We start from the raw sequence: 25,470 nt of genomic DNA on the forward strand, positions 1-25,470 counted from the left end.
TATTGCCACCTAGTGGACTCTTCTGTACTGCTGGCGCATGCGCTGTTGCACGTGGACCGTCCGCGCGGTCTCGAAATTTGGGCTGCGCGCGGACGGGGACGGGGTGTGCGGCCGAAGTATACCCGGGCCTTAAAGGGGAGCTCACTCTTCACGATATGGTAAGCAGTGTTTATTAGCCTCATAGTTCTTTGCCATTTTAATACGTAATACATTTTTTTTAAAGGTCCCATTGCATGACATTTTCATTTTATGAGGTATTTCAGCATTAATATGAGTTCCCCTAGCCTGAATATTGTCCCCAAGTGGATAGAAATGTTGATCGGTGTAAAACCGAGTTGTGGCTGTCTTTCTCTGCCTTTGAGAAAATGACAGGCCAGACGAGCCAATCCTGAAGTCTCCTGGTTTGACGTCCAAGCAGGAACGGTTTCCTCCCTTTCCTCCACCCAGAGAATCTGGCACGCCCATGCAAGCACTCGAGAGATCATTGCTTGTGAACGAGTGAACGCTGGCAGTTTCTCAGTGTTTGGATGTACAAATGAAAACAGAAGTCTTTCTTCAGTTCCTTCTGATCTGTGATCAGTGATTTCTTATGTGTAGCTAATTATTTATTATTCGTGCACACACTGCGGCTTCTCTCTCTCCTGACAGAACGGTGTTTCGTTTTTTCTATCTTGTGAGTCAGTGTTTTTGTACGTCCTCGTCGCGTCTATCTGTTCTACAATGTGCATACAGTCATGAGTTTCTGCTCAACATCGGCAGAGCCACATCTCTTTAGAGATAAACCTCACGCACGCTGAAGCTCGGGCTGCACTGGCCGGTCGGCCTTCAACATCACCGACCCCCAGTACTGCATCTGGCCCACAGCGGAGGCACCAAACGCGGCGTGAGATTAAGCAGAAGGGGGGTAAGCGTGAGGGTATCCGGCTAGGCTAGCCAGCTATCCCCACAATAAACTGGATTACATTCGATTACTGTGCTGTTGTGTCTTTGTTTGCGCTGTGTCTTTGTTTGCGCTGATCCATAATTTACTAATGCTGGGTACACACCAAAAGATTTTTTACATCTTATAAGATTTTCAAAATGTGATAGACCACACACATGAGGACAAATAATCCTAGATTTAACCGTTTTGCTCCTATAGTGTGTGGTGTGCCATGATGTGACAAAGACAGCACACCACACACGAACAGATTTTCAACCAGAGTCCCGACTGTAAACACAGGAAATCTCACAAAATCTCGCGAGACTTCAGAATAAGTATGGCGGTGATTGGCACAAATATCAATTTCGATCTTGATTCAATATCAATTCATATAGCCTATGTACATATAAGGAAAGTTTGCCTTTTTAGCACTATTTTAAACTTTTCTTGGGTAAATTATATTTGCTTGCATTCATTAATATTCACTTGTGTGTGCTTATATAAGTATCATTAAAAAAATTAGGATGTAAATTGTTAACGTTTTAAAATTTCACATTTAAAGAAATCTAGTGTTTGATCATAAATATGTTTTTAAATGCAAAACCTAAAAATAAGTAAGCAGTTATGATCTGCAATACTTTGAGCAACCAGACTAGATACATGTAAATGTATTAAAGAGCCATTCATCCACATGGTGGGTAATGACATTACAAATAAAAATGATTTTTCCAGCCACAAAATGACTCTAATTTGCTTCTTTGCATTGGAATTCTTTATTTTAACCTTAATTACTACACTAATTGTAATATAAATAATACAAAAAAAAATATTTTAAGTGGTCATTAATTGACCATAATTATTGCACAAATAGTAGGCCTATTTACTACCAATAGCTTTTGTGGACCTATTGAGCACTCTGTGAACCACGTACATGAGCGCACACGCCGCCGGGAGATGAGAGCATGTCGCAACTCTGTTTTTCCACGCCTCTGGCTTTAACTTTTATGCCACATTAGCGCCAAAACGCTATATTTATTGTTTGAATTTCGTATTCAATTTTAAAAGCTTAGACTTTCAAGTTTCATATCAAAAGCAGGGTTGAGAGAAAGAGAGAGAGACGCATGAGTGACAGAGAGATGGAGTTTCTCTCAGCGTGCTTTCGGATTGAATATTATTTCGTTTCACATGAGTGTGCGCGCGTTTGTCCTCGGGGTTCCCCCCCACACATCAGGATTTCTGATCGTAAATATTCAACATGTTGAATATTTACGATTCGTGATCGGGACGGCTCCGACGTTCTTCCGAGCAGGTTCGGACACTCTTAACACACTTCACATCACAGGAAAATCTGATAAGATAATCTTTTAGAACCATCAAGATAATCGGGACATAGCTAGGATTGTCGGAAGGGGGGAAATCGGCCCAAAATCAGCCCGATTATCTTTTGGTGTGTACCCAGCATAAAGTTACTAACTTTATTTATTTATTTATTTTTTTTTTTTTTATTGAATGAGTGAGACAGCTTACAGTAAAGCAATGAAAGTTACAATTTCCTTCCTTCTATTTTTGCTATAGTTTCTAACTTTCTGACATGAGTGACGGCCCCTCCGACTAGAAATAAACTAATAACCTGAAGTATATTCTAGTAACTACAACAGTTCACTGAAGTGAGACATGCTGAGAGAACTGATGAGAAGTGAACTCAGGTCCATCTGTCTCTCTGGCAGCAGCTCGTGCGTCGTAGACCTCGTTAAACCACGCCCCCTCCGCTCATTTCATATGCAAAGATGTCAGCCAATCACAACAGTGGGCGTTTTTACTGAAGTCTCACAGCAGACACGCCTCTTGAAGCAGGGCATTCAGCCACTGGGCAAACAGCAGTACAGAAAAAATGCCTTTTATTTCTAAATTATGACATTTTATGATGTAAAAATCATACTAACAATATAAGTACACCTCAGGAAACATTATAAAATAATAGAAAAATGCCATGGGACCTTTAAGTAACATTGACACTCTTCGTGCCACTGGGTATGACGTTTGTTTTGCCTTTGCGGATGGCCAATCACTGGCCATTCAACTAGCCCGACATACTCTTTTACTGGCCCCGGGCCATCGGGCCATTGCTTATGTCGAGCCCTGATGAAAAAACATTTAAACTAGATAAATAGCAAGAGTGACATTATAAGTATAACATTGTTTCCCAACTTAAATTGGCTATACTTAATGTTAGATGTATAAACCTGAAGAAGAACATTTTCAATTAAAAATTATTTGTATATGCAACTTTCACAATAAATGTATGTAAGCGGCGTCCATACTGTATTAAGAAAACTGCCTTACAGCCCCAGTGAGCAAGACCAAGGGGACTATAGTGAGGATAAATTCACTAACGATACAAAGCAAACTGACACAATACTGGAAAGTATACGGCAGGAATGAAAAGAAACATTTAGAAATGAAACGGTTAGAATGTTCAGTAGACTATCCGTTTTTGCTTTGTCTTTTTATTCTCTGAAATTTTCTGGGGACCCCTTAGAACCTTCTGGAGGATCCCTATGTGTCTCCGGACCCCAGTTTGAAAACCCCTGGCTTAAGGCCTGTTCACACCGGGACGATTTTCGCACGCGTTTATCGCCGACGTTTAACGCCTCGGGACTAAACAATGGGCGCCAATGTGAGTGTGCACACCGACGCGCAAAACGCCAGGCGTAAAAGCGTCATTTTTAAAAAAAACGCCTCGGGTTCGTTTTTTTATTTTGACGCGGCGCGTAAAAAACTGGCCGACCAATGAGATCGGCGCTTTTGTTCACGTGCCTGGAGCTGCTGAAGTGACAGTAAAACACGACTTGGTGGCGCTCAAGCACAAAACGGTCTTGCCGAGCACACATTTATACGACGAAGAAGTAGTAAGTAGACAGAAGAAGATGAACGGCTAATGCTGCTTGCCAGTTAGCAAAAAGTGTGTGAATGGTTTTGTCCATATACATAATATGTCTATGGTTTTGGCAAGCACGTAAATACTCTCTCTCTTCTCCTTCTGTGTGACAAGCGAGTGTCAGAGGCTTAAAGTGCCGCAGCACCATCTTGTGTACCGGGAGCGCATCGACTGAATGTGCACGTTCACCCGGCGCAGCGCCAGTGAAAATCGCTTGGGTGTGAACACTCAAGACGCGCCGAAAAACGGCACGAAAAACGCTGGCGATAAGCGCGCGCGATATTCGTCCCGGTGTGTACAGGCCTTTAGACTGTCAATGAAGGGACAGAAATCTTTCCCATTTCATTAAAAATCTCTTCATTTGTGTTCTGAAGATTAACGAAAGTCAGTCAAATTGAATTTAACCATTAAAGCAGAGTCCAGAAAAATTCAAAACAATAAACCTATAAAAAATACATAAAACGGATTTCATAGGGCCCTAAATTAAATTGCATGCTGCAAAAAATAACGTTCTTCCTCAGGATTTTGGTTTTCCAGTAAAAACATCTAAACATCCTTAAATCAAGACACATTTACTTGAGATGTAAAATTAAGAAATTAAGTCCTGTTTCCTGAGAAATTGAACAAAATGAAGTGAGTTTATGCTTATAATATATCTGACAAATATCTTTCATTTGGGTATGAAAATTACTCAAATTTGAATTAAGTTGATTTTTATGAACCCATTGGCAGATATTTGTTCTTGTTTTAACCATAAACTCACTCTCACAAGATTTCCCAAGATAAACATGAATGTAAAATGAATTAAAACAAGTAATTGAGATCTGTTGGTAATTGTATTTTCAAACTCTGAAGTGTCACTAACACAACTCATTGTGTGCTCAGACATTTAGAGAACATACTGATGTGTTGACCTCCCTTCAGTTTATTCCTTAAATGTTCTTTAGTTTGTTTTTAAGAAGGTCTTACATTTACCTTCATAAGACCTGGTGAAACCCTGTACTATTTATCTAGTATTTCCATGCTACCTTGAAAACATGTCCTGTTGTAGGAGTAAATTTTGTCCTAGGTCCAGTTTGAATCAAAATGACTCTCATGTTGCTTTTGTGGCTAGTTTCCCCAACAAACCTGTCCTGGGAGGCCCCTCAGCACATTTTGGATGTCTTCTTAACTTTGCACACCTGACTAGATTAAAATCCAGCTCATTTGCATTGTATTGACATCCCAAAAGGCTCCCAGTACAGGTTTGGCAAGTTCTGCTTCAGTGCAAAATACTTCCATAGGAAAATTGTGTCCCCCCTCAGAATTTTTCAAAAATAGTAAAAAAAAAAAAAAAAAAAATCATTAATCTAGATGTTTTGAGCGAAATACCTATTTTTGTTTATTTTTCCGTGTGGAGATTCGACTAAGTTAGCAAGATAGCAGTGAAGTAATCCTGAACTCCGTGGTTTAGGTGTTTGATTAGGTTTGTAGCTCAACTTAGGGCCCTATCAAATAAATTTTTTTTATCCTGAATTTAGTTTTATTTAATTTTTCAAATTATTTTTTTTCCGTAAATAATTTTTTTGACTCCATTTTAATAGTTAAATTACATTTTTAGTAATCAAAAGCATGCCTAATGAATTTAAATCATGAAACTTATTACAATTTATTGAAAGTTTAACAAAAATAGGTACATTTTTGGAGACCTATGAAATATATTTTTTTTCTCAAATTCCGTTTCTTCTCAAATTGTGTTTAAATTTTCTGATTCCATTTTAATAGTTTGATTTTAAATTTTATATATTTTATTCATGTCTAATTAATTGATGTAAATATAATTTATTCTGAAGCAATATTCTCATCATTGTTCAGTCAGCTTTGACATATGTATGATATTTTAATCTTTAAGGGCATTTCCCCCCTAATCGTATATTGATCAAATTTTAGAATTTAAAATGAAAGATGAACGGATTCTGAGTTTCTTTGAGCTGCGCTCATTTGTTTCCATTTCTCCTTGAGAGGCTGCGCATGCCTCAACAGCATAACCTTATTATATTCACTATAGTTTTATTAATATATTGTTATATTATTCATACCACATACACTAAATGAATGCTGAATCATGTGCGCGTTTTGGTGATTCCCTAGTTTTAATCAGGCTAGGCTACTTGTCCGGTTGGGCAAGTAAAACTCTTTCACTTGTCCCTTCAAAAAATCCACTTGTCCCGGACAAGTGTTAATGTCGAGCCCTGCATGAGGATGGTTTTTATGGTAATCCTGAAAAATATTGCAGAATGTCCTTCCATCTAACAATGACACAGGCAATTAATTTAACACATATTTGTGTGTTTTGTTGTTGTTGAGTAAAACAAGTCTTATTTACTTTATTGGAAAATATTTTAAGACATTTCCCAGATTTTTCCCCCAGAGTTATCTGCAGCCAAAAGTGAGCCCATGTCTATATGAAATCTCAAAATGATTATATTAATTGTGATTAAAATGTAGTTTTCCGAGCACTAATTGTTTGTTGAGCGGCAATTATGGATATCAGTACATTTGTATATATACACCAACGATGGTAGAAATGTAATTCATTTCAAAATTCATTACCGTAACCCAGGATTTACATTTTCTGCGTTTTTCGCATCCGTTTTCCCATCTACAGTGCTGATGCCCAACCTAAAACTGCTGGCAATGGTGGTGAATGAATCGCCAGTGCTCCTCAGATACCTACAATTAAATATACAAATATTATTGAATCAAAAATACTTCAATATCACTGCTATAATTATAGCACACCAACTCCCTGTAAACCGTCTGTGTGTGTGTGCGTGCGGATCCTAGACATACTGCCAGTCTCTGTTCAGGATTGGAAATTGGTGGTCTTCTTTTTAATATGTGGCTCCAGTATCACTAGCAAAGCATCAAACGGAGCCACTGATATTCAACTTTGAATCGGTCTGGATAATCCGCAGCTCCTTGAAGGAGGTGGAAGACGGCATTTTGTGTTGTTTTGCGTTTTTTTCCGTAACGCATTCATTAATACGCATCGGACTCAGTGTGCAAGGTCTCTGCGTGACGAATTTTTCGGATCACAAATACGAAAAAACGCATGCGAAAATTACGGACTCAGTGTGCAAAGGCCTTAAGCATTAAACTATTTCATTTTTACAGTGAAGAATATCCAGTAATTTTACATTTGATCACTTTAAATTCTGGAGTATTTCTTACCTGAATACTGTTAGACCCACTGAAAAACTTGTTATGCAATTTGTTTATTTGTTCTTAATTTATTGCTGCCTGTTTACTTGTCTTATTTAGTCAAATAAAGCCTCCCTGCACTTTGTGAAGGCTATTGCAACAAAATGACCCAAATTATCAAGCAATCATGAGATAATAACAAAAATACGCCTATCTATATGGCCGTTTTCCCCTATCGAAAATGGTATTGAATATCAATATTTTTCAAGTTATCATATCGGAGTTAGAATTTCCAGTATCGTGGCAACACTATATTAAACAAACTGTGTCAACTTTTTTGCTTTTTTTTGAAGCGCTGCACAAAATAGCTTTACTGTTTAAACTAAATCATGTAGAAAAATGTATTATTCCTTATTTTATTTTAAATAATTTATAAATATAAGTGTCAGTATCATTATTACATTGAGACGTAGCTAAATTCTACTGTAAAACAGTAATATATTTCGGTCACATTTTCTTCAAGTGAAACCAAACTTTTATTTTGACGGGTTCCCGTGAAGAGCTTTGAGTTTCTGTGTGTTTATGATATTATGATAGTTTTTCTTGGTAAAATGCTAATGAAGTGACTCTCAGAGCGGCTCTGGAGATGAAGTTCATGCATTAATATCCTCATATAAAGAGGTGGCAGAGGCTGAAAATTAATTTCAAGTCAATTCACATTATTTTTTATAGCGCTTTTCACAATACATATCATTTCAAAGCAGTTTTACAGGAAATGCATGCTACATTACAATTTTGGAGTGATCTGTTATCAGAGGTGACTGTGTCCAAGTTGTGCATTTCAGAAATGTACCTACATATTCAAATCACATTTTTGAAATGCATAACACCACGAGCGTCGTGTTTGTGTTTGTGTGTGTGTGTGTGTGTGTGTGTGTGTGAGTGAAATTCGTTCACAGAGACACTCAGAACATGCAGGATTCATATTTACACAGACTTTTTGCAGTTTAATATTCACAGACATTGGCGGCATTCTGCGTTACAGTAAATGGGTGAATGACGGATAAGGATAAATAAAATAAAATTAGCAAACAAATCTCATTTTAGGACCTTCTATACTTATTGGAAGAATGTAATTAATAATTTTTTTGGGTGAATCAGATATTTTCACCCACAAAATGTCATTCCTGGGTTACGTTTCTACCATTGTAGGTATATATACAAATTTACTGATATCCATAATTGGCGCTCAACAAACAATTAGTGCTTGGAAAACTACATTTTAATCACAATTAATATTAATGAATTAATTTAATATATTAATTTCAAGATGTAACTTAAACATGATGCTAATTTAAACCTAGCCTTTGTAGAAATATAAAGCAAAATTTTGTACATTACTAGTATTTTCCAAGTTGACTAGCAGCAGAACTATCGTTTAATCCACTAGTCTCCCACTTCCCTCATAATAACTATGCCTAAAAGTTAGGGGTGTAACGATGCACCTATGCCACGGTTCGGTTCATATCACGGTTTTGGAGCCACAGTTCGGTTCTGTTTGCTGTGGAGTCATGGTTCATGGTGGGCACCAGCAATAATAACCACTAGATTAACTTTTAACTTAATAATAACAACAACAAAAATGTAACTTTATACATTGGCTTCACGTTTCCTTTAGAGCAGTTAGCATACGTGAGAAAACTCAAATGAAATAAATGTCTGCACTGTAGACTAGTCAGAAGTAATCTACTCATTTTACCATTTACCATAATGTTAAAAAAAAAAAAGCTAATTTATTTCATAAAAATTGATGACACACACAAGTAATGTCCCACTGTAGCCTACTTAACAAACACATTAATTGTATGAATGACTAATACTGATGAATGAATAGGCCTATAAAGTAAAGATATTAAATAGTGTTTTTTGTTAATACTATAAAGTAGCCACCACACTAATTTAAAAATATACAAAATAGTGAAAATAAAATGGCATTTTGTGGTTATGGAAACAACAGATCCGATGGCGAATACACAATAGCCTACATCATGAACTGTTAATGAAACATGAAAACTGCTCCTGATGAACAGAATGAACATCATAACTGCATGAAAATCCTTCCCAGCTACCACACGTCGAACCAGTTATGTGATTTATTGGTGGTACTTTACTTTCATTTCATGACTTACAAATTGACATCGTAACGCTTCATACTCGTAGTTTCTCTTGCACTTATAATATATGGCATGATAGGGCGCGCGTAACTAAAGAGTGTGCGCTACGAGTGCAGTATAACTGCTTACAGGACAGGAAAGCGGTTTTCTGAGGGGTGAGAGATATTTATTTTTATTTTGTAACAAGCGACGAAAATGACGATGTTGCCCAAGTCACGTGACATGCACTTGGAAGACAAAAGTTAGTGTATACTTAGTAATTAATGTTATTATTATTAGTGATGCACCAATCATGATTTTACATGACCGATACCGATTTTAGTTTTTTTTTTTTTTTTTTTTTTTTTTTTACATAATAAAAGAATGAAAGTATGCATGAACAAGATGTTTATTTGGTATTTAACAGGCTAAATTGGCTTTTGGCTAATGAAAACAAGTCTGCAATCGGAAAATAACGGGAAATTGAATTGGAAATTAAAAGGCTGAAAGGTGAAATTAAAGGCAACAACTGCATATTCTGCAATCCAAACAAAGATGTTACTTAAATCAGCATTTGTTTTTAAATTCAGTGTAAAGAAAAAAAGTCTTTACCAGTGAAATTGCATAAAACCAAAGTATATAATTGTTCCAAAATGTTAAATCAAATAATGTTTAGTGCAACGAAAAAAACTAAGATGCTACAGCAGGTGCTTTTTAAATCAAATTAAGTAATAATGTAATTTTAAGGTAAAATAAAAATGTATCATCCTATAGGCTACAGAACTGATAGTATTTCATTTCAAAAGTGCATGCATGTTCTTCTTTAGGCTACAAAAAGAAGTATTTCGGCTTTGTCACAAGTTAGTCTGTTTCGTTCTCATCCGATCCAACACGTGAGAAGCTGAACAAACGCTCACTATCTGCGCTTGTGCAGGGCAGAGAGGTAAGCTTGCGCAACTTCAGCTCGCGCAGGAAAGGGGCTCTTCATTCCCTTCAGCGTATCTCCTTCCCTCAGTTCTCCAGTTTCCGTTTGTAACACACAAGTGACATGTTCGCGAATGATTGCAATATAGGCGTATGTGCACGCGGGCGCACTTCCGGAAAAATCGGCAGAAAAATACAAAGAAAACCGTCCGGTTGCCGATCGCGCACTGGAAGCAAAAACCGTCCGGTTCCGATTTTTGGCCAGTCAACCGGTGCATCCCTAATTATTATAATAATATTTAGTAAAAATACAGCTCTTATTAATTATTAAAAGTGTACTAATTACTATTAAATCAAATGTCAAGGAAGAAAAAATATATTTTGTGGCTTAAGGTGAAGTGAGAGCTTGGCTGGGGCAGCAGGGGGCGGGGCACGTTCGGTTTGACATGAGAGGATCGCGGTTCGAACCGTGGGTGGTGTATCGCGGTTTTTCCGGTTCGGTTTGAATATCGTTACATCCCTACTAAAAGTTTATAAATATTAATTAACTAGATCGCTATTCATGTCATTCTGGATAATGGTTGACAGTTTTTTTGTTATCCAGGAATGACAAAACAAATATGTTTATAATTAGGCATTAACTTAACCACCTGTGGAAAGCTAAAACTTGGCTATCATCACTTTAAGATGATCTTTTAGATCAAATAGATTTTTGTTTTTTATATAAATACACTATAAATGCTTTATTACTGTAGGACACATGATATTGCTAAAGTGCACCAGTGACCAAAAAGCTCAAAATATCAACATTAACCCTCCTATTATCTTTGGGGTCAATTTGACCCAATTCAATGTTTAATGTCTGTAAAAACACGATTGACATAATTTTTTTTTTTTTTTTGCTTCAGATTGAATGACTTTTCCTAATTTAAAGCTACACTATGTAACTTTTCCGTCCACTAGAGGTCGCCTGTTCAAAACAAAGGCGTAGTTTGATGACGCCACGTTTGAGCGCAGAATCTTGGGACATGTGGTCTTCACCTCACAGCCGGTGGAAAACAGTCAGGATAGGACTCGGGCAGAAATCATGTTCATGGATGCGATTATTAACATTACTGTAGTGAAGCAGAGCAGGACCGAGTGTTATGGAGCTGAGCAAGGCCGCAGGAGCGATTGAAGAGCGGGACTGTTATTATGGCATAGTCGCCGGCGGGACTTTTATTATGACACGGTTGCCGTCGCCACTTCCTCTTTTCCAATCATTCCAATTTCTCACGATTTACAAATAGTTGGAAACATTTGGGATATTCTAAGTACTCAACTGAACAAAATATATAACACTGGCCTAGTGGTTTCTGGATATTTTACTGCAAAAATCCTACATAGTTCACCTTTAATGGGGACAACTCTGTAAACATAAAATTAACATCATGATATTTTTCCAATGTCCTGTACACATTTGGTAGCATCGGTGTTCTTTGGGGTCAATTTGACCCCAGGCTCTTTTAGCTGGATAAAACATAAGAAATATCAACATTTTACACACATTTGTTTAGGTTGTTTTATTGAGGTCACTATAACATGCTTTAATTTTATATTCAATGTAATATTCAAACAACTTCCCTCTGTTTTAGGGCTCTAACCTAACCAAACTATACCTGTAGTATTGCGAGAACCACTAGTAGTTCACGTTATTATGGTCCCGTTCCCCACGTGAACGACAGGGTAGACATACTGCTGCTAATGTCATCAAAATGGTTCCAGGGCCCACCAGATATGCTGTCAGACATAAATGACTGAGAAATAAGACATAAACCTTTTGTAAAAAAAAAAATCATATTCTGGAGGTTTAAATTGCTGGGGTCAATAGTGGGTAACAAATGTTACCATATTTGAGGGTAACAGGAGGGTTAAGAGATACTTAGTAACCGTTGCACATGTTTTGGGGTCCTTCTTCTTTAACATACAATATTATGTCACATGACATACCAAAATGCATTATGGTCCAAATTAAAATAGTCACTGGTGTCTGTTATCCAGGAATGACATAAGAGAAATCATAAGTCTTTCTTTCATATAAATGTAAATAAGCTTAGTATTATCACTATATTTGTAGGTATCATTGAAAACATCAATTCAATTATGCCCAAATAGATTTTAAATACTTTTATTCAAAAACATTTTTTTTACATTTGTCGAATTTTTGTATACCCTACAGATGTTAACATGGAATGACATTTTAGGACTTTTGAGCACAAAAGTTCCTTAGAGATTAATTGTTTATACTGAATACTCACATGAGGGGGAAGTCGAGTCAATTATTGTAGTGTATTTAAAATAGCATATTTTTAATATTATAAATATGCTTTGGACACCAGAATTGACACGCCACGTGACCCAAATTCCGTTTTTATGACTATTCCACGATTCTGTCCGTGTTTTCTACATCACAGGAATCATAGGGCCCTGTAAACTCTGCTTTACTCTAGCTCAAGGGACCGTTCACCCAAAAAATTCTGAAGTTTGTTATTCTTTATTTGCTCTCATGTCATTCGGGATAACACACAAAAAAGAGATGATATAGGAGCTATTTTGTCTGTACAATGAAAGTCAGTGGGGTTCAAAACAGTGATGTTTTCTGTTGCTTTTAATCTAGTTTCACAGAATAGAAATGAATAAAAACCTTTTGAGACTGTGGCTCTCAAACTTGAATATATTCATATCTATAGTGTGGTTACTTTTGTGAATTGGAGCGGAATTAGTGCATAAATAGCTCAGAAGTGTAGTTGAGAGGAAACATTGCGCATCAGCTGCACTTTTTTTTGCCCTGCAAACCACCTCACACTTGCTTAAAAAACACTGCCTGCGGTTACAAGCACCAGTTCATTGGTAAAACATTTGGAAAGTTTGGATGTATTCGTATCGGACTCAATTGACCTTTTGTGTTTGTGGAAAAAAAACGAATTTTAATTTTAACCCAATGCACTGTCCAGTTCCTAAAGATTTGTTTTAATGCAACTGTCTCCGTGCCAGCAGAAGTTGGGCCGTTTCATCAGACTTAATAGCTGATGTTAGCGTGTGTTTCCTATCTTGTGAAGTGCAGAAGCTGCTATCCAGTCGACGCACAAGCACTGATAAGACCTTCAAACATGTGTAACATCTGCACCGTGTTGTGCTGCGAATGCGCGTTGTTTACTTGGTAGGAATCCAGGAGAAATCTGTACAATGTGTGCTGCGCACATGCCGTCAGCATGTTCAACAACAGGCTTTTGAGAAGTATTCAGAGTCCCACCTGTTACCTACACGGGTTTAGGTTCAACTCGACGCATTTCTTTGCATAAGGCCAGTTGTTGTTTCCAGTATGATGTTGTTTTATTGACCATTAGGCGGATTTAAACCAATTTATCTAAATGTTACAGTAGATTTCTTAAGTACTTAAGTTTTCATTTGACTACTATAACACAGTAGCCTACTATTGGCTTTTCTATTGTTGAGTTTAGATTAGGGAACAAAGATGCCGAAAGAAGTGCAAGATCTGTGTATTATTTTGAGAATGCTCGGAAATATTGCAACATCGCCAACAAATGGTTTCGAGGTTTAAGGAAAGTAAAGGTTGAGGAAGTGTACGTTTTCAAAATGATGATTGATGGCACCATTTTTGGTTCCCTGAAGAGCCGTTTTGTGAAAGGTTCTTTAAAGAACCATTTTATAGTCAAAAGAACCTTTTCTTTCTTTTGTGCGATGGGAAAGGTTCTTTGGATATTAAAGGTTCTTCATGGAGCCATACACCCCGCCAAAGAACCTTTATTTTTAAGAGTGTATAATGGAGGATGCAGGTAAAGCATTGAATGCGCATCCAATTTTTGTTCTGCTAGTAAACGAAGGGGGATTTCTTCCAAACAATCTTTTCACACCAGAGCTATTCACACCAGCGTTTCACTAGTTAACCCTAAAACGGGCAACGTGAATCAAGAGTTGCATCTTTAGTGTCTTGTTGGGGCATAAGAAAGACGTTTTCATCAAATCCTTTTATAATTTATCATAGCCTGGTCTGTCTTGAGTATGCTGGTATGCATAAGTAAATGTATATTAATCTTACTTTTTTCAGAAAAAAATGCAAAACAATTGCTAATATTAATTGTGAACATTGTCTTAAGATGTTGAAACAGAAAATTAAGTTATACTAGGTAAACTGGGCTCCCTGTACTGCTCTTTGCATTATTGCGAATTCCAGGGTGACGAGTGCGGGGTCGTTTGTGGGTGGTGGGAGGTTCAGTAGAAATCTTGTCCCAGGACCGGGGCCCTTAGTTTTACATATGAATATTAACATTTGCACATTTTTTTGAAGGGGGATTGTAGTGTACAATGGACCCAGAGGCCTGGAGGGCTTCTAAGGGTCTTCCCTAAGGGCCTCGGTCCTGGAACGAGATTTCTACTGAGCCTCCCACCACCCACAACCGACCCCTCACTCTGGAGTTCGCAAAATAATGCAATGACCAGTACAGGGAGCCCAGTTTACCTTGAAACACCATTCATGGTCAATACTGTGGATAATCCTTTTTTATACCCTTAACAGGCAATGGGAACTGGGAGTTACAACTCATAAAATCAAAACTACATCAAAGATTTAAAAAATTCCTTTGGATATGTTTTACTTAAGTCCAGATGAAATAAGAAGTGGCATGAAATTATTTTTTGCCGATCATTTTCCAGTCGTGCCTGTTTAAGGGTTAATCTTTCTGTACGGATACTGAATATTGTTGCATTAACCGAGAATGATACAAGATCTGTTTTCTAGCATATCCTCCTCCACTAAATGCCAAGGAAATGGCCCTGTATAATTTTGACTTTCACTCATCACTTTCTGTTCCCCTATAAACAGCACGCGAAAGAGGAAGCAACCTTTTAACAGATATGAAGATATGGATCAGTTTATTGACTTTTATTGAAAAAGTTTATTGAAACGGCATCACGGTTGAAGCGGTGGTGAACGCCTCAGGATTTGTAGAGAATGCATACCAGGGTTCAGGGCAGCTTAACTCTGAATACGAATGAACGGACTTTTGTCTCTCTCACGTATGCAGTGAAGCTCTGCTCTCAAAAGAAAGTTTATTATTCGTTTAATCCTGTGTTGTGTATGCTTTTATGTTCTTGTGCAACTACACTTACCTGACCACAGTGTTGATTTTGAAGAATGAGTCTGGCATCTTTCCACGCTGTTGTACTTTGCACCTGTTTGAGAAATGGAGGTAGCTGCAGTTTATTTGTTGACTTGAAGAGCAGGTGTGGTGTCGGCTCACAGATTCCGCCCTGTACCTACCTGGCTCTCTGACAGTTAGGTGTTTGTTTGTGTGTATACTAGGCCATTATGCCTTCATGTTTTGGATGAGTGCTCTTGCACATGACGGCATTGACCTTACAGCTGAGACTCAAAAGGCTTTCAAAGATTTTCTTATGTGAAACATTTTGAAACGTTTGACTGTGTGCCCACCTCTTTACACTCTAAAAAAAAAGGTTCTATATGGCACCAAAAATGGTTCTAGGCTCGTAATCATAGGGGAACCTTTTTTAGTGCTATATAGCACCAATTTTGGTGCTTCAGTGGTTCTTCAGCGGTTCTTCAGAGGTTCTTCACCGGTTCTTTGACTAAGATGCTATATAGCACCTCTGAAGAACTGCTGAAGAACCACTGAAGCACCAAAATTGGTGCTATATAGCACTAAAAAAGGTTACCCTATGATTACGAGCCAAGAACCATTTTTGGTGCCATATAGAACCTTTTTTTTTTTTTAGAGTGTAGTGGACTAGTGACATTTCTTCCTCTAGAAGGCTGTAGATAAAACGTCACACAATTTTTTTTTTTGTGCGAAATTTCTTCTTCCCCATTGAACATCCAAACCAGGACTGCAGACTGCGACTACATGGTTATTTTTTCCGATCTTTTTTCCTGCTGGTGCGACTACACCTCGCAGTTCAAAATGCTTACGTTGCATCTGACGACATTGCCCACCAGTAATGCTCGTCAGACATAGCATAAGCATTTTGAACTGCAAGAGGCGCTACGCTTTTTCCATAAGTTGAATACGGAAGGCGATCCACCGGAAACTAGATAATTTACTTTATAAAGTTTTAAATATGAATATTTTTCTTACACAACGCACCACTTCGCTTCAGAAGGCCTTTATTAACCCCCCGGAGCCGTGTGGAGTAGGGCTGTCACTTTTTATTTGATATGCATTCGAACATGACGTGAAATATCCGTACTTGAACTATAAATAAACTATTCGGTTTTTAAAGTGCCATGTAGCACATTTTTTTTTACAGTCTATGATTAGACCGTTTATTTTTTATTGTTTGCCATCTCCTCCAATAGAGGGCGCTCTAAACGTATTGTAGCGTAGGCCCATGACCAAATCAAGCGAATAATAGCCAGTCTGTTTTGAAAATGGAAGATAACTCTCAGAACGGCCAGCCTGAGCGGACAATTACGACCCCAACCCATCTTAAAAGTAGTGTCTGGAAACATTTTGGGTTCTACACCGTAAATGGTAAAGTAACCGTTAAAGATAACCACTTCTCTCAACATTGACATGAACATCGTCAATAAAAAGAGAGCCGCACTTGATTCAGATCAAGTTGATAGATTAGTGTTTCTAGCAAACAATATAAAGAAATGAATTAGGCTAGGCTATAGGCCGTACTCCTGCTGCTGTTTAAGTTGTCACGTTATTGTTTGTGCCTGTGCTGATACTATGCATAGTGGTACTTCAAATCGATCAAGTTGATAACCTGCTGTTTCAAACATTAAGTTAACAATTTGTTTTTCCAGACAGGCTATGGCCTGAGTCCTGTTTATGACTGTCAGACTGTTAATGCATTTGTGATTGAATCTCTGTTACGGTGTTGTTGTTGTTGTTGTTGTCGTTTTTTTGGGGGGGGGGTTTTGTCGGTTGGGGGCGGCTCGTAGATATTCGAATACATTGCTTGATATTTGATATCCGTTCGAATTAGATTCTTCAAAAAAATGACAGCCCTAATGTGGAGCAGTTATATGATGGATAGATGCACCTTTATGGACTTTTATGGATGAAAAATGACCCAACAGTCACTGCCATTATAAAGCTTGAAAGAGCCAGGACATTTTTAATATAACTCTGATTGTATTCGTCTGAAAAAAAAAAAAGTTATAATACTAGGGATGCACCGAAATGAAAATTCTTGGCCGAAGCTGAATAATAATAAAACACTTGGCCGAAAGCCGAATGCTTTTTTAAAAAAAAATTTTAATTTAAATTTTTTTATTTTTCTTCACATTTGCATAAATTAAATAGTAAAAATTAGCTTTTTACTTTTTGTCTTACTTTTTTTTTTTTTTTTTAGAAAAATATACAAAACTACAATTGATTTATTTAACACTGAACATTTTTTAGCATTCCAGCAGACATTATACAAACAAAGCACAATATAACTTCAAATATATCTTTTTATTTGGCTATCTAATACCATTTTATCTTATCTTTGGCCTAGTATACCTACAGGTCTCATAATCAAACCACTGAGGGTGCTCTATTAAAGTGCACATGTAGGCTAATCAACGGCTCCACCACAGCAGTGAGTGTACACATGTAAGATTATTTAGAAATTCAAAAATATTTTGCAACAAATATTTTTCTGTTAATCTATTATTCTGCCTTTACATTGCTTTAATGCTATTAAATACTATTTCATGATGTCCCTTCCGAAACTTTGCAGCGCGGCAATTGGCCACTAATCCTTTTTGCAACATGAAAAACACTAGTTTTATTCAATGGATTATATAGACTAGCCAAGACCGCTCCATTTACGATCGCTAAACGCTGTCGCTATGTCAGTTCATCGCGATCTCACAAAGTACAAAGTTCAATGAAGCTGCTAACAATGCACAATAAATATCTCACTTGCGTCGATTCGTGTCTACACTTTGTTTGTTTGTTCATCATGAGAGGTTTTGCGAGCCTGTCACCGCTGCAGAAACGCGTTGTAAATGGATACATTAGACGTTCTATAGACACAAATATACACTGGAGCTAGGGATGTCACGGTACCAAAATTCCCAAGGAAATGGTTTATTAAATGTATTTATTATTTATGATAATCATTATAAGTAAATAATACAAACATTTAAAGGCTGTATGCTGTTTGAAAGTAAACATGTCATAATATGTGACATTATAAATGTCATGAAATAACATGGACTCCGGTTAACTGGTATAACTCCTAACTCGTGTTTTCTGCTCATGAGTGCCATCTTGTGCTCTGGCTGAATACAACAGTACAGTGAGACAGGAGAGATTGCTCAAACCTCTTCAGATCGCATCATTCCCTTGGAAATTACTCTTTCTAAAGAAATGTGATGTAAACGCATGATATTTTATCTAACCTTTGGAGTTGTTTTGTGCATTCCTGTGATTCAGCATGATTGATATGCACTCCTGACACAAATTAATAAATTACTGGTTAGCTTTCAGTCAGCTGGTGAAACGTGTGGTGTTGTGACATCGTCCTATAGAGGTGTGTTATGGCTGGGTTTTAGGGCAGCGCTGCAGGGATACTGGGCCGACTGTGGAAACACAGCTGGATTTTAGCCCTGTTGTTAGCCCTGACCCCACAGTGGAACTAAGTTCTCTCAATGATTGTCTTATTTCTCTTCTTAACTACTTTTTTGTCAATTAGAATTAGTTTGCACACTAAATGGAATCTTTACTCAATTGGTTAATAAGGTTAACCGAGCCAACTTGTTTAGCATATTTACAATTAGCACCACAATAAATGTATTTATCTTTTTGGTAACCATATTAGGCTACCGTAAAACTTCAAATAATAGCTGAGTCCCAAATAGACGCCTGTCTCTTTTAAACGCCTGGTGTGACGACAGGTTTGGGTAAATAAAGGCCGGTCTCAAATAGACGTCGGGTCTGTTTTTTAGTATCGGGTTGTATTTGATCTTCTCAAACCCGTCAGATCGTCTGTTCTAGGTTTTGATTAAATTTCACGTGACAGACGGAACCGTTCATAACGACTCATCACTATGGCAACATAACAAAGAGGTTAACGAACTTTCAGTCTTCAGTTTTTCTTAATTCTCTCAATACCACCATGGAGAAAAGTATAATTTGACATTTAAGCTGATTTCAAGCGTGGGTAAAGCTGGATACGGAGCGGCTGAAACATTCCTTTAATGCTTGCGCGCAGACGTGCGCGTGTGTTTGTGTGTGCGAGGGAGAAGGAGGAGATGTATTTCATTAACTTCGGGATGTTATCCTTAGGTATGTGGCCTGACAGTAGCTTCTGATGGAAGCGAGGACCACATTATCCATTGTTTCAAAGAGGGAGAGCCGTGCGCATCTGGGCGGAGCTGTTAGTGCGAGCAAGGCAGGCAGAGTTAGCGGAGGCTGGAGAGGGAGAAGTGGAGGAGGAATTCGCCCATGAACTTGAATAAAGAATCGCGGGGATGATGATAGTGATGATTAGAGTAATTTTCTATCACATGATTGCAGTTGTTTTACAGGGTAGCCTTCATTCTTTCTTGTTGATGTGTTTCGGGCAACAAGTTCATATGCTCGATTTTAGCGGTAACTTATATTGTTCTGCCCATTGCTGTCACATCGTTTCGTTTTTTGTGCTGCCAATAATCTAAGACATTTCTTACATTAAAAGATTTGTTAAACACATTCGAATTAATTATAAATAAAACGTAATATAATGTGGTAACCTCCTACCGTCATATGCTTGAACATCTCAACACTAAATTAAAGGCCTGTCTCTTATAGACGCCTGTTTCAAATACAAGCCGGTGCAGTTCGGCGATTTGGGTAAATAGAAGCCCGGGCTATTATTTGAAGTTTTACGGTACTTGACTATGGCAAGAATCATGATCACGAATATTTTGGTTGACATTGAAGTCACAACAGCAAAACAGTCATCGTATAACAGTAACTGCATAATTTATTCATGCTGCAATGCATGCTGGGAACTCACAAACCCTTATTTCAGCTCAATATGAAATATACTGTTCAGGCAACTATGTTTGACTATTTGGGACAACATTTGGGGACAATATTTGATTCAAGTATTGAATATCCATTGAATATTGGTTTATATTTCTTTGTATTTGTGACTCCATGAACTGGAATATGTTTATAGCTTTCCTATAGCTCAAACAGTAGAGCATGGCGCTAGCAACGCCAAGGTCATGGGTTCGATTCCCAGGGAAAGCAAGAATTGACAAAATGTAAAATGTGTACCTTGAATGCAATGTAAGTCGCTTTGGATAAAAGCGTCTGCCAAATGCATAAATGTAAATGTAAATGTAAATGTTTAGTTTCTTATGACATTTACAATTCTAGAATTTGACACATGGATGATTTAACCAAAATATGATGGATAAAGTCACAACTTGAATATTAAAAGAAAGCAGCAGATTGTCGTGCAAGGCGTTATTTGAGAAGTGTTGATGGTGATAAAATGACTTTAAATTTAACATGAACAACACTTCCTCTGTTTGCACATTCATCCCTTTATTAGTTTCAAGCTAATTTAGGTTGTGCATGGTGATAGGTCATTGATCACATCTTTAATGGTTTATCACACAATAGTTTTTTCTGTACTCGCTTGTAGAATCGCATTGTAACTTTTTAACTAAATGCAAGGGATGATCATTGAAAAGAAGTCTCTGAATTTCTCTGTGTTTTAGACACTTTATTTCAAATTCAGTCGATAGCTGACATCCTCAAACTGTCTTTGAGATGTTTGTATAGATTGATTGTTTTAACTCATAGAGTCATTACCCCTTTGTGTTTCCGAAACCAGTTTCTCTGTAATCCTCTGCCAGCTTCACGTCCCCGGGGCAATTCCATCCGTCACTCCTCATCTTTAGATGGAAACATGAAAGAATATTTCCACAACTGTTTGTTTCGTGCACCATTTGAGAGAATTTCACTAATTATAACTCACTTGTTGTGAGTTTCCTGGTTTTACTGCATTTGTTTCTGTTTTGGGCGAATTTACTCTGAAACTCTTTTCTGCATGAACAAGCCCACATGGAAACTTGACAGATTTTGACGAATTTGAGCGAAGATCTATGGAGATAGAAGATCTATCTTTTTTGTTGTTGTTGCTTTTCTTCTATAATTTTTTGTGCCTCATTTATTTAGTTTTTCTATTTGGTGTGATATTATTGATATTGGTTATTGATAACGATTTACACGCTAATCATTCTCAAAGTGCCCCCCTCCTTCCATTTGAATGTTAGTTTATTTATTATTAATTATTAATTTAGCCTAGATTGCCCAAATTAATTTAATGTATCAATAAGATTGTAGCATTCTCTTCTCAATTTAACACATTTTATAATGTTCTTCCTCAAAACTAGCACAGAAAATGTGAAGTTTGCAGATTCGGTCTTGGCCCATGAATTGGTCTGCATTTTCTATTAAGACTTTGTTGGCTTGGTGACCGCTATGTGACAGCTTTTTTGTATCTACAAATGTAAGGATTTTAAGTATTTTAGTATTTTAGTAATAAAGTATTTTATTCTAGGGTTGTCACAATACCGTAAAAGTGTCTTGTGACATACTATACCAGCTGAAGTATCACGTTACCAAGTAGTATTGTGTTAATTTATAATTAAAATCTAAAAAATGAAGTGAATGAACCAAACTTTCATAAATGTAAATGAAAATAGACCAGATTTTCATCTGAATACTTCATTAATGACAATGAATAACTGGCTATTGTTACCAATCAAATTACAATTGCATAAATAATGTTATGAGATTTAATGTTTTAAATATTAAACTGAATATAGAAATATGAAATGTTGTAAAAAATTAAATAGGCCAACTTTTAGAAGGGGAAACTAAAGCCCCCAGTTGCAGTGTTAACCCTTTAACCATCCCCCCATAGAAGGAGCCAATGAGAGATTTCTTTTCTTAAAATTGTTATTATTGAACATATTAAAAAAGACCTCAGGCTGTTTTTATGTAAAAAATATAAAACTCTACCGTACAGTTGAGATGTCAGTTTATGGTAAATCTTGCTTCACATTTGCAGCAAATTATGAGCTTTTTTCTTGCCTTTTGAATAATAAACATACCTGTAAAAATGTTAGTTGTATACACCGATCAGGCATAACATTATGTCCTAATATTGTTAGTCCTCAAAGTATGGTCTACCGTACAGTTGAGAAATCAGTTAAAGTGTTAATGATTGAGTCAGTGAATCCTTCAACTGATTCGTTCAAAACGGCTCATTCAACGACTGTTTTTATGAATGCCTCAGTGAATCAGTGATTCGCCCGATTTGTTCAAAAACATAGATTCATCCAGAAATGAAACAAAATTTCCAACTCTGACTGGAGAGCAGTCTGTATATTAAAACATGTAATTTATTTATAATGTTAAAACAACATAATAATGATTGATAAGAACCGAGTGCAAAGCCGTTATGTTGATGAATGGAAGTGTCTTCGCAAAGATGTTTCTAGAAACAAAATATTACACCTGATGAACGCTCGTACAACATTTCCTACTGCCGTATTGACTTCCATTTATTGGTGTTGTTTGGTCATTTTTGACCAATTGTTTTTATTTTTTTTGCATCGATCGGAAACTTGGTAAGGATTTTGGCACTTGCTGTGTGAACACACAAAAAAAACATAGATATGATTTGAAAAGGATAAATAATCCTCATAGTCACACTTGTGTGAAAGCTCATTTTTTTGAGATATCAACCTCAAATTTGGAACACAACTTGTTTAGATTTATGCAGTTTTAGAGTAAAATATATATTTTATATAACATTTTAAATTGTATTTTTGTGCATTTTACATAACAATAAATTTAAACTTCTATAACTTAAGTTCAAAACTAATATAATAATCTGCCATGTGTTGTTTTTAAAAAGCGACCAAACTTCAGTCTGTGCTCCAAAGCATTCAAGATTTTTTAACAATTTAAGTTGGAAAAGTAATTTTCAGGTCTATGCTCAAAAAGTGCATAAATAGATTATAAATACAGTGTAAATATAATTTAGTGGCATAAAATCCCCCCAAAATACGAAATATTCAATAAATAAACATTATTGAACTAAAATATAGTACGGTAATTTCATTGGGAAATTTTAAATTTTTGCCCAACACACCGAAAGCACCAGAAGGTTAAAAAAATACATGGCATCATCAGTATTTTGAAGACTCCAAGACCACATTTAAACAGATTTGTTTTTTAGACGCTATAGATTTTATAATTTGCCATACGTCTTTGAGGTTTTTTTTTTTTACAGAAGTGAAGCCTGATTTAAAACAAATGAATGGTCGCAGGATAATGGTCACTTTGTAACTTTCAGTGTGTTGCATGATCGACCCAAGAAAATCGAATTAATCTCCTTTTAGTAAGGCTGTATAAACTTGGCCGTAAATCAATGCGATCATTTGTTTAAGGGATCATGTCTCTCACTCAAAGGCTGTTCTGGCCTTTTCTGTCTGGCATATTCATTCCGAGCTCTGAATCCTTCAGGGCCTTTTCTGTTTCACACCCGGTCTCTTCTCGCTGAGATATCATTGGCCATTCGCTTCAGCTTTGCCTCGAAAGGCATCCGAGCTCTTTTTAAAAAGATTTTCTTCTACAGTCAAAGCAAATTTGTTTTGATCTTTCCCTCCAAACCTTTGACGTCATATTTTAAATCATTCTCTCTCTCTCTTTCTTTCTTTTTATGTGCAAGGAACCCCTCCACAGCTTTCTATCAAGCCTTTCCAAACGGCAGGTCAAAGGTCATCAGTGATGGGTATGATCGCTGCGTGTGTATTACATTGCACTCTTGGCAGCTGTGCGTGTGCATGGAGTGAGCATGCCGCTTCTGGAAGTGGTTTCTGGCTCAAGTGTCAAAGAGCCGATGGTCAGAGCGCTCTGGCCCTTCCCTTCAGCGAACGAGTCAGCGCACCGAAATTAAAGTGAGCGGAGAAGTCAAGAAGAATGTTCTAATTTTACATCATCTTACCTGAGCTTTCCTATGTGTGAATTTTTTCATCATAACATGAGCCGACTGGAATGTGGTCAGCGTGGCTGATAGTCATAATGGTTAGTGAGCGCTGCTTTGTTTATGGTTTGTATATCTACAGTCCTGGTCCTTTTTGAATGACGTAAATAGACTATCGATATCTGCTGATATAGACTGTTATTGACTTACACGCACATGCCTGTATTAGTGAACCATGACTCTTGAACCTTGGCCTTCCCTCGTCAGGAAGAAAGTACACTCAGCCTAGCGTACTGTGTCCCCTTCTATAGTACTTCAGAAGTGCAAATAGCACAGTGAGCCACCCAAATACAACAAAGCGTGACAAAATGCACATCCTCATTACAAATAAATGCGTGCATTTCAGTGGAATAGAGTGACAACTAGCCAGGTTGCAAAATGCATGACACACGAAACTAGCAAAGTTTAATATAAGACTAGCCTGACAAGTCAGACCCACATCAAGATGTTGGGTCTGGGAACTCACCATTGGCAGGGCTCAATCCGAGGGGCGGGATAAACGGTTGTCTTCCAAATTCTATCTGGTCGGCAAAACTCCGAACACATCTTCCTTTCTTTAGAATGACTTCAGTGCCGTTCTTTTCTCAAAGAAAAGCTTAACTCCAAGTCTTCCAGAGTCGAGGCCAAAGCCGCTGTTTACAAGTAGCACACGGAACCGCGGCAACTCTGCCATCACTATGTTAAGCCCGCCCACCGACTCTATACACGATGTGATTGGCCTGACCAGAGTTTGGTTTTTCCAGCTCGCAAGCCAACGGAGAGTTGCTAGACTACCCTGGCTGCAAATTACATTTGCTGCCGTTAGGGTGCGTCTAGATTTCTAGGCTAATCTAGTGTCACAGCAAAGTGTTTCCCAACTTTTGGACACATGACGTAACGTTACATCTCTATGTTAGGATTCCTCATTTATGGTTCAGTTTCCTGCAGAACTATGACCTATGATAAATAATGAATATTTCAGAAATGACCCATGTGTTATGTCCAACTTTTTCCCTGATTTACAGTCTGGACGAGTCTACGCCAGTTGCCAAAGAGCCTGTGTATTTGAGTTTGACAGTTTTGATAGAAAATCGTGTAATGTATGTTGCACACAGATTCTTTTTTTAAACGTCAAGTTTCTGATTCCATCCAGTTGGAACATTTTCCAACACAACTATTTGGCATGAGCTTGTTGCATTCGGATCGATCTGTAACAAGTCTGCAAGTGTAGTGATCTGTAATGTCACGTGTAATCTAAACAGATTTGTAATTGGCTCTAAGAATTCTTAGTAAACGTC

The 25,470-nt window shown here is 37.3% G+C and overlaps 1 protein-coding gene across 2 annotated transcripts in view; it reads left to right on the forward strand.

Annotated features, from left to right (window-relative positions):
- tsc22d2 (TSC22 domain family 2) overlaps positions 1-25,470 on the forward strand; it is a 47,118-nt gene that overhangs the window by 4,153 nt on the left and 17,495 nt on the right. Inside the window, exon 2 of one of the 2 annotated variants that reach the window (XR_013815871.1) lies at positions 23,879-24,107. The exons of the other annotated variant lie outside the window; for it this stretch is intronic. The gene's annotated coding sequence lies outside the window, so the exon portion shown is untranslated. The remainder of the gene's footprint in view (positions 1-23,878; positions 24,108-25,470) is intronic. 2 annotated transcript variants of the gene reach the window in all.

This window comes from Gobio gobio (assembly GCF_949357685.1).
Source record: "Gobio gobio genome assembly, chromosome: 24".
Lineage (NCBI taxonomy): Eukaryota > Metazoa > Chordata > Actinopteri > Cypriniformes > Gobionidae > Gobio > Gobio gobio.